This window comes from Bemisia tabaci, chromosome 2 (genome assembly GCF_918797505.1).
Source record: "Bemisia tabaci chromosome 2, PGI_BMITA_v3".
NCBI classification, from domain to species: Eukaryota; Metazoa; Arthropoda; class Insecta; order Hemiptera; family Aleyrodidae; genus Bemisia; species Bemisia tabaci.
In genome coordinates, this window is record NC_092794.1 from 56,843,284 (window position 1) to 56,854,586 (window position 11,303).

General features: G+C 37.0%; 1 long non-coding RNA gene across 1 annotated transcript; it reads left to right on the plus strand.

Annotated features, from left to right (window-relative positions):
- Window positions 1-6,291: 6,291 nt before the first annotated feature.
- LOC109030186 (uncharacterized) lies at window positions 6,292-7,591 on the plus strand. The gene is made up of 2 exons (XR_011899116.1): window positions 6,292-6,533; window positions 7,294-7,591. It is a non-coding gene; the product is annotated as an uncharacterized lncRNA (long non-coding RNA).
- The last annotated feature ends 3,712 nt before the right edge of the window (window positions 7,592-11,303 follow it).

An 11,303-nucleotide genomic window follows, 5' to 3' on the forward strand; every position in this document is an offset into this window, starting at 1 on the left:
TTAAAGTAACCTGGGTCCTTTTTCCAAAATCTGATTAGAGCGGGCTCATCTAGGGCCTATTACCTGTCGATTTACGCAAAAATCATGGAAATCGGCCCGGTAGAACGCTCAAACGAACTATGACAAAAAGTATAAATTTACATTGTTTAAATGGGAGAATTTGCAACTTTACCACGTAATATAAAAAAACCTGGGCCATATTTTGAAAATCTGAAAAGAGTTGGCTTATCTAGACACAATTGCCCGTCGATAGCCGCAAAAATCATGAAAATCGGCCCGGTAGAACGCTGGAACTAAGCGTCACCAGTTTCGCAAAATTAGGAGGTCTTGGAGCTTATAGTATAGATTATCTTTTATCTATACTATAAGCTCCGAGACCTCCTAATTTTGCGAAACTGGTGACGCTTAGTTCCAGCGTTCTACCGGGCCGATTTTCATGATTTTTGCGGCTATCGACGAACAATTGTCTCTAAATAAGCCAACTCTTTTCAGATTTTCAAAATGTGGCCCAGGTTTTTTTATATTACGTGGTAAAGTTGCGAATTCTCCCATTTAAACAATGTACATTTATACTTTTTGTCGTAGTTCGTTTGAGCGTTCTACCGGGCCGATTTTCATGATTTTTGCGTAAATCGACAGGTAATAGGCCCTAGATGAGCCCGCTGTAATCAGATTTTGGAAAAAGGGCCCAGGTTACTTTAAAATCACGTTATAAAAGTGAGTGAGTTTACAGAATGCTCCGGGACTGCTACCGCTATGCGCGGGAGGATGCGCAGTGGTCGAGGAGGTTGCGCAGTAGCTGTGTAGCCTGCGCATCAGCTCTACACTTATCTACACAAGATTCGCACCGGCGACTTCAGGTCGAGAGGTGGCCAAGTCGTCTCAGACGTCGAAGACGTCCACTTTTAATTCGGTGTGGGTTCGATCCCCGCTTCATGAAATCTTATTTATTACCTGACTATCATTGTTCATTGTTTTACTGCAATATTTCAACAAGCAGTCATTCCAAAACGCGTCCTTTTAATTTTAAAGTAATTTTAAGTAAAGTTTAAAATTAAAGTATACCTCATATCGTAATTTTTTAGGGGAAAAATAAAACTAAAACTGACAGGAGGGTAAAAATAGGGCCGCGAAGCGTCTCCAGGGGGTTGGGCCGCGTAGCGGCCAGGGGGCGTGGCCCCCTAGTATTTTCTATTTCTATGCTATTAAGTACAAAATTTTGGATACGTAACGTTTCATATCATTAAGAAAAAAATGATTGTCAGAAGTTGTTGGTATAATTTTTTTTTTTTTTTTTTTTTTTTTTTTTTTTTTTTTTTTTTTGTTCCTCACAATCTTATTTGTTGTGATTAACTCGCATATGGCCAACGCGCAAGGAGCCCCAAACTTACAAACTTTAACTAAGAATATTACGTCAATTGTTTTTTTCTTTTCTTGATAAATTCTCCTTAGTTGCATCAACAAGCGCCTAAACTCTTATTTTCTTCTTCTTATTATGCGCTGGGGAGAAAAACTGTATGATTAAAATCACGAAGTTAGTGGTAATCCCTACGAACTCTCATTAATAGTTACCTTAACCAATGATCGTGGCATTGGTACCATTAAGAATAAGTTCATCACCACGTTGGCCCACCTGCACTATTACTATTAGTTACACTTAGTGTATTAGTCTATTACGTTTTGAATCGCTTTAATTTGGATTGATTTAAGTAGGTGCATGAGGAGACGAGTGCATAGATGCATATGCCTTTACTACTTTATTGATAAAACTACAAAATGTCATAAAAACAACCATTGTAATTTTAATTGTTTTATTTTGACACTTAATTGATGTTTAATTGTTAATACTGTTCATTTTATATTTGTATAACTTTGATGACGAGATCTAAAGACATAAAAATGCTTGATTATTTCAATAAAGCATTTCTCATCAGTATACAGGGATTTATCTTTTCATGTACCTTGCGAGTGTCATGTTAATATGGTGCAAAATTTTCAAATTATGTTGAAACGTTCGTTTTTTTCGGCATGAAAATGAATTCACCCGATCGAAATTTATTGTAAAGGTTACCAGATAAAGTATTATGTCGAAATCATTAAGTACGATTCTCCGATTCAACTAAAAAAACTCGCATTACTGAAAATAGTTATTCCGTGGCAGGGGCTCCTTTTTACTTGGACGCTCATACTTCAAAAAAGTGATTTAATAACTTAAAATATGATTTTCCAACCGAAAACACCTTAAAAATCTAGAGATTATATACTTTAAGCGGCTCAGATGATTTCTGTATCAATAAGGGGTGCATAGATGGATTATTAGCCAACAATATTGAGGACCGCATCGAAAAAATAATTTGCTGTAAAAAATGTCTAAAACTATGATTTGATGATCTTTAGATGCTGGCTTTTAGCTCCCACCACATTCGAGTTTGCATTCCTAGCGAATGCATACTGCATAGTTGACAGGACAATTAAGTTAGCATCTAGAGATCATCAGATACTTAGCTATGACAACCAGAATACTATCTTAGAATTTTATGTTTATTTTTATTTTTTATTTTTTATTTTTTATTTTTTTATTTTTTTTTTTTGTGAATTTTATTTGTTTCTATAAACACCAGGTTCAAGCGTGTGCTCTTATCTTTTTATATTAAAAAAAGATGCATAATTGCGTACCTTGCAAATTAGAATGCAATAACGAGAACAAGGCGTTCTCATTATCGGACGGGTGGATTAAAATGTTTGAATACAACTATTCGTGCTCGAGGGATGCGCGTGTTGCATGTGCGAACAATTGAAGGCGCTTCAACTTCGTTCCTCTTAAAACAGTGCACACAACGCAATTAAATTCTTTGTCAAGAAGAATAATGCTCCTGTGAGGCATTCATTTTGAAACATTATCCCTCCCCTTACAGAAGTTCCAGTTTGCGTTAGCCTCCAAATGAATAAGTCGTTGCGTAAGGGTTTCTAAACCACAACTAATTTCAAGATCCGAATTTCGGGCGATACAAAATGAAAATAAGAAGAGTTCTTGGTAAAACACACACATATTACTCTATAGCATTTTATAAGTAAATTAAAATGATATTTCAAAAGTATTCTACAAATCTAAATTCTGCACCTAATTGATCGGAAATTAAACTATTTTCAAAGTAGTCTCAAATGGCGTAAGAATTATGTTTAACGTGTTTAATGTGTTTAATGTGTTTTAATTGAGTGTAAGTAATGTGCTTGGGAATGTTTAAAAATTTATAAATCTATCTTTAAAAATGTCTTACGAATAATTTTAAACAATATTTGTTTCATTATTTTTCAAAGAATAATTTTACAAGCAGGTTGATAGTATTTTAAAATATATTTTTTAAACTATTGCTGTCATCGACGTAAAAAAGGGGTCACGCGTTTTGATTATAGTAAATCTCATGATAGAGGAAAACTTCAAACCTTTTCTTCGATTCCCACTTGACAGGGCTTTGGCCCTCATTGTTTATAGGTCTCATCAGTTCCATTTCACTGGTTCCTCACGATATTTTCACCGAATAACCCACGACACTTTCTGCTGCTGCATGAAGCACTGCTGCATGAAGCACAAGCAGTGAGCAACTTGCCCTAGGTGTCACGATCCAATTGGACTCAGATAATTAAATAAAGTTACCAGCAACTCAAAAAATTCATGTCAAGATGTAACCTCAGAAAAAGACCCCATGGAGTATCGAATGTTCGATTGAATACCAAGAAATGAAAGGTACTTCAAGACAGGTAAGTTGTCATATTCTAAATAAAATTTATACAGTCATAGCAAAACAATTTAGATTCGAGTGAATTTGCAATCCTATTCTCTATCTGAACTACTCAACCGTAAATATATAAACAACTGGACAGACGACCCTCCCTGCCGAGATGCGGCAAACGAGTTTCACCGAAAAACCTTCAAATTTCTGCACTAACCACAAACCGTTGCAAAGCTGCTTTTGAGGTTATAAACACAGTTTTGATAACAGAGATAAGGGCTGATATGCTGATAACACTAGTGAACTGCTAGGACGACGTAAGAATCCTAAAATTTCATGAAATAATTTAATTTTTCGAAGCAAGCTCAGTTCGGTACTAGAAATTCATATCCAAAGCTATTCAGTCGATCCAGGTTCTCTAATTTTCGTGTCACTTTCATAGTTTCATCGTTTAAAATTTAAAACGAGGAAAGTCTATGTAAAAGTTGTATCCCTATTTATCACATCGTGTTTCTTTTACAGCCGAACGGTATCAATCAATTTTTTGTTCTTTACTCTCAAACTGCATAGTACTTGAATTTATATCATGCTGTTTGATGAGTGGTTAAAAATTGAGGAGTTGAATCATCGGATTCTTCAGATAGAAACTTAAATCTTTTAATTGCATTTACAAAATACCTGTCACTTCAACTCAACAATCCTCAATGAATAAATTTTTGCTCATTCTTGTTTCTCGGTAGGAGTTTGTCACTGGAGGTTCGCCTTCTTGGGCCCTAAGTAATATTCACGATCTATATGTTTTGATGAGAGACATTTTTTATGAGCCAAAGATTCAACCAGCAATTCTTGATATTGATTCACCTACAACTCACTCAGTAATCATCAGTACAGGATTCAGCCACCCTCAATTAAATATGAGAGGTCATATTGATGCTGCAAGCATAGAATAATAACTAGCATTTATTATTCTATGCTGCAAGTGTGTCCACAAGTTTTTGACTTTAATACATCATAATTGTATACAAAAATGTTGAATTTTTTCCCTGCGTTAAAGCAAATAATCTTGGATACTGTAAGCCAAACTTTATCTCGCCCAGAAATTTCTTTACAGCCAAAAATTGTTTTACTATCCACAATTTTCTCTTCGGGAGGAAAATGAGTTTCATCCAATTAGTAAACTCTGACTCGTCCCCAGTGATTGTAAAAATTTGGGAACTAAACGGATAATCTCGTGAATAACACCAATGACACATTTTCCCTCTATGTATGGGCATCATTGAAAAAAGCTGACGTAATATATCATTTTATTTCTTTGACCTCCCGTAAGAAAAGTGACACATAAGGCTTTAAATTTTTTTATGATGCTGCTGATCAGTTTCCTACTGTTTCTGCAATTGGGGAAAAATTACAAATCAAATGAGATTTGACTTACTCTCAGAAAAAAATAAAAGCAGGGCATCTCTGCTTTTTTTGAATATGATCGACAGTCTCCCTTTGAAAGACGTCTAGGCATTCTTGACCAAATCAAGTCATCAAATGGCCAAGGCCAGAAGCTTTTTCTTCAAATAAAAATGACCCACAGGTATTTGATGGAATGACCATGAATATAGGTACAATTAAAAGTTTAGGTCCTTTTCTGCCGGACACAAGTGCACATGGACGAAGTATTTAGGTAACGTAGATGCACCAAACTTGAACCATAGGAAAGAGATTCAAAGTCTTATTCCTCCATAATAATGAGGACCAAGTTTGAGGATTTTTTGCAACGTTCAAAATATTTTGACAGAGAAAAATTTAAGGCTCTTGTTTAATGCCAAACTACTCCAAAGTCATATTTTCCTTAATGCACCTTTAGCCTTGATAAAGATCGCAAGGATCGAAAAGCTTCAGCTATAATCTAATAAATGTATCTCTCTTAACACCTTGGCGTTTTGTATTCACATGTTCCTACTATTAGTAACGCACTTTGTTGCATTTTTGTCAAAGTATTCGTTCAAATGATGATAATGCGATATTGCTCACAAATTTCTAGGAATTTAAGGCACATGAGTCAAAATTGAATCACAATATCAAGTCTAATGATATCGAGATCCTGTCAGCAGTTCAGCATCAATATTGCTTGATCAATTATGTATTTGCTGGTTGCAAATCCAGTTTGCTTATTAGGAAAGCATCGGTATTTGCTGCTCTCAATTCAAACTTTATCAGGTATTCAGCAACATGTATGAAATGGTAAGAAAAGTGGAACTAATCTGGCCATCATAACCAGGGCCAAATCATGATATTTGGATAACATTGCAAAATGTAAAGTATGTAATAGTAGTGTAACAGAAGAGAAAGGAAGGAGATGTCAATGACAGTGAGTGAGTGAGATCTATCAGCGTTCATTACATGGCAAGGAAGGGTATGTACTATGATCTTGCTGGCTAAGATTCACATTCATACACTGATACTTCTTGCATCCTTGGAAGCATTCTGTTTTGACACAAACAGAAGCTTCACAAAAATTCAAATGACGTAGCTCATGTAGATAAAGAAACAATATGTAGAATGTACAATGATTTACATTACAAAAATACAATAGTAGTGATAAGAGGAAATCAATTTCAAAAGCGCGGTGTTTACGTTACGATAGTTGAGAGGTGACACTCCGTGGTGTACGTTGCTTGTCGTTTGCCGCATCTCAGCAGGAAGCAAAAACCCAACTGGACACTTGCATTAACAGAATCTTTGAGCTTTGCAGTGTTTCAGCCTCTTATCCGATCGACTAAGTCTCTCGAAATGTGCCCGTCAAAAGTTTTCGTAAGCCACTTTTTTGTTACTATGATTCTTTTCGTGTTTTATTCCATTTTATTTTATATATCACATTTAATTAATAAGTTCAAAGCGGTTTATTCCACTTTCTTGCCTAAAGAGGCTGTAATAGTGTAGTATGATATAACGATTTTGAGCTTTGAGTAAGATCTGTAAAAACGTCAATGAATGACATTTTCTCAACTTATTGTTCTCAACCTCAAATATTCATCACTCTGGTTTGGTTTCATATATTTTTGAAGATTATTTTTCATTTGCTCCCAAGTGATTTTAAACCGTTTTTCACTGATGTGCAACCACATTTTTTTTTCCATCACTAAGGTCCTCTTTCCCGTTTAAATGCTTGTACAGAAAAAGGATGGATCCAAATTTTCCTCGAAAAAGTTGAAAAAAACATATAGGCACGAGAAATCAGTACAAGTATATAGTCCAATTTTTTGAAGGTGAATTGTTTCGTTCATGCTTATATTTACCTTTTGAAAAATTTTTGGGGCATTTCAAACTGACTGTTTAGCTCTCTTCATATCGAGCGAATAGTCTCCCAAACATGCGATCACAAGATAATTCATGACTACATTCCAACAGATTTGATTAATTACACAGCCTGGCGAAATTTTACTCGTATTTGATTAATTTCAAAATTGATTTATTTCATCTGCAACCCTGCTGAAGTTCAAAACTGTTTTTTCCTTCTTCTTGTTTTTCTCTCTCTTTTTTATCTTAATGTCGTTCCTTATTTTTTGCTCAGGTCATTTTTTCCCTCGCCTTCATGGTCATTCTCGCTCACTTTGCAACAGCAAAACCGTCAGTGTCGTATAATGTCGGCCTCGATGAAATCTTACCCGGAAAATTAGGCCAATGTGTCGATATATATGAATTCTGCACCGATTGTAAAATATGTTGTCCTCCTTACACTTGCAAACCATTTTATCGCAGTCCAAATCTTTGTCAAAGAAAATGATTACTTTCTCTGTCTATCTGTGTAGGACACTATTTTGGCATCACGAAAACCAATTTTATAAATAAACAAGGCAATTTAAAAAGTTTATGACTTGTAGTTTTCGTTACTGTTATTATCTTTTTTCCGTAACATACCTGTGAGAGATACGTACGCTGTTTCGCGACTTATCAGCAGTCTTTAAGTATACGTTCCTTGTACGAAATTAGCACCCTGGTAAAAATTGGCAGTAGAATCTGTGTTCCAAAATACCATAGACCTACAGCCGGATGTAAGATTTCCAATAGCTTCTATGGCCGGCTACACAATTTCTTATAGCCTTTTATAGCCGATGGCGATTAAGCAACAGCCAGGCGATAAAGTGTATGCTAAACATTACTAATTACGGATGCTAGGACTTAGTGAATTTATGGACTACTGCTCTCTTTTTCGGCAGTAGTATCTTGATTTATTTTGCTAGGAAAGCTCCGTACTTTTGATGGATGCCTGCCATTCCTAATATATTAGAGCGCCTTCAGTTTCGTATGATACTGTGCAATACCTCTGGTGTGAAATAGTTGCTTCAAGCGCCGTGGCACGCTGCGGCGCGGCAGGCAGGTGGGCAGCTAGCTCGAAACGCGCTTTAGCGCCTACAAACCCAACAGGGATACTTCACGCGTTGCGCAATGCGTGAAGTATCGCTGTTAGGTTTGTAGGCGCCAGTGCGTCGCCGCTCCTTTTTGTGTTACGCTCTAATATTTAATCTGGCGGAGTCAGCGTTATTCAACTCATGATTTTGAAATGTTTGCACATCCTGTATGGATTATTCTCATTTTAATTGATGAAGAAAAATATGTATTAAGGAAAATATAATGTGTGTTTTGTAAATATTAAGGTACGTGGTTCCGTATCAAACTTAATGATTTCCAAAGCACACGAATTTCTACACAATTTCTCATAGCCTTTTATAATCGATGGCAAAAAAGCAACAGCCAGGCGATAGGAACTATAGCCCGGCTGCATAATTTTTTATCGCTTCGTATAGCCCGGCCGTATGATTTTTACTTTCCACTTTCTACAGCCAGCTATATGATTTTCTGTAGCATTCTTTAGCCGGCTGTAAGAATTCCTATGGTATTTTGAAACGCAGCTCTTATCGCCAATTTTTACCAGGGCACATTTTTACCATAAATGCATCCATACGGTAGTATCTCTTCTAGAAATTGTTTTAACTCCCATTAGTTTCACTCTTATTACGACAATTCGTCACCTCCCAGCCAAAGTATCACAAGCGCCATATGCGACGTTTCAAAATTCCTGCCGCCATTTTATTTTTTTACAGAAAAATGTGTCAACGAAGCTGTCCGAAAATTTCACGGAATTTCCTTTGTATGCTGCCAACAAAATTCAGTAAAATTTTCAAACAGATTTAACCTACAATTTCTCTGTAAAAAAATAAAATGACGGCGGAAATTTTGAAACGTCGCATGGCGCTTGTTATACTTTGACCGAAAGGTGACGAATTGTTGATCAATTTTTTACTACTACTGATCTGACAATGCAGGATTTTCCAAATCCATGAACCAATCTCATAGAACTTCGAATGGCTATCCACTTCTCGCCAACAGCCCGTTTTTGAAGAAGAGCGTATATGCCGTATTTAGTCCGCACACCCGTCTCTCTTAAAACAAACCGTTCAATTAAGCAAAGTTATCCAAGAAACGCCGTTGCTTAACTTGCCAACTCCGGCTGTCAGGAACATGAGTTGCTCCGTGGGGGCCACTTGGGTGTCATGGACGATATCCCCGCTTATTTCACGGCGGACGTTTGTGGTCAGCCGTGAGTCCGCAACGGCCTTCGACGGTTCTGACAATCCACCCTTATTCCGACGATAAAACCAGGGCACGGTTTCGTAACCGACGCAACGACCACCAATTTTGCGGGGGAATGTTGTGGCAACGTTGCCGCAATGCTCCAAGCTGCCGTGTTACCAAAAGATGCTGTAAATACCTCCAAAAATGGACCGCGTTCAGCAGAAAGGAAGCAAGCCACATTAGCTATTGCCAAATTTAACCGGAAAATTCAATTTTTTATGCAAGAACGTTCGAACGGATTTTTTTTTTTTTTAAATATTAAGGAAGTTGCTTCGTACTATGCAGAAAATTCACTAAAAGCACAAAAATCCGCACAACCGATTTCATGTAAAAAATTAAATTGCTTATTTAAATTTGGTGATAGCTGATGTGGCTTGGTTTCTTTCTGCTTAACGCGGTTCAAATGAGGTTTTGCGAAAATTGACCTAGTACTATTCGAGAAGTGAATTTTATTAAATTATTCCTCACTTTATCTGTCAAATTTTAAAGAATCGGTATCATTGAATGGTTTTAGTAGTAGAGATTAGAGGATCTACGAATTTCACCTATGGTTGTGAAAAGAGGAATTAGGTAATTCGTCGATTCCCCGACGAAAAAACGTAACTCAATCCCAAGGTTGCAAAATTGACTCAAACGATTCGAGTTTTTACAATAATGTACCTTTGCAATTTTTCCCCAAAATTTTTTTCGATTTTTGGATAAGTTTAGAAAAAAACACCAGGGAAAAGAAACGCCAACAGTGGAGATGTTGCATGTGTGAGGGATTTGCGATTTGACCATTGATTCTCATATAAAAGTTCGCGAGAAACACGATGGTGCCACTGATTCTCTCTGAAATCATCTCCCAAGCTCTAAAAAAGCTCTCACAGTGAGGCCAAAATGGAGGGGATATCCCACCCTACCCTGAGAGTCCACCTCTACATCAAAACGAGCTCTCCATGCAAAAGATAGGGAGCAAATACATTAGCAGGGTTGCCACTTTATTTGGGGACTCCAAAACTGAAAACACGCCAACCCTGCTAATGTATTTGCTCCCTATCTTTTGCATGGAGAGCTCGTTTTGATGTAGAGGTGGACTCTCAGGGTAGGGTGGGATATCCCCTCCATTTTGGCCTCACTTTGAGAGCTTTTTTTGAGCTTGGGAGATGATTTCAGAGAGAACCAGTGGCACCATCGTGTTTCTCGCGAACTTTTACATAAGAATCAATAGTCAAATAGCAAATCCCTCACACATGCAACATCTTCATTCTCTTGGTAAAATCGCGATTTGAGAGGGTGAATTTGGCAACATTGAAATGTGGTTATGTTCTTTTGTGGAGGAAGCGACGATTTTATCTTCTGTTAGGCAAGACACCCAAAACGGCCGTAATGCAATCTACCACATGTTTGCTTGGAATTACGTTTTCAACGAATGACGTGCCACTTTTGAAGTTAGACATTAGCAGAAAAAGGCACCAGTTTACTCAAGCCAGCAGTAAGTACAACTCTCTCGCGAGCTAATGTGGACTTTCTGCTATTTCGTCGAAAAAAAAAAACCAACATCTTTTGCGTACTTTCTGCTCTTTGAAGACTGTCGTATTCTGTAAACTGGAAGAATTTTGCTTTTTTAGTAAAATTGTTTGGTCTATTTAAATTCATTTTGTGGAATTTTGAAGACAACTCAGGCAAAACCAGGTAAACTCCCACGCTTCAAATATGGAGGCGAAGAAATTGAAGTTGTAAAACACTACGTGTACTTAGGTGTCAAATTTACAAGCAGCGGACTATTTGCAATGCAAGCTGATGACGCAATATCCCGCACAGCTATAGCCGGAAGTTCCGTGATACAAATACTACAAAAAGCGAAAAATAACTCTTTCAAATCCGTATTAAAATTATGGGACTCGGTCACACTAGCAACTCTACTATATGCGGCAGAAATTTGGGCTCTCAGGTATTGTGATATGC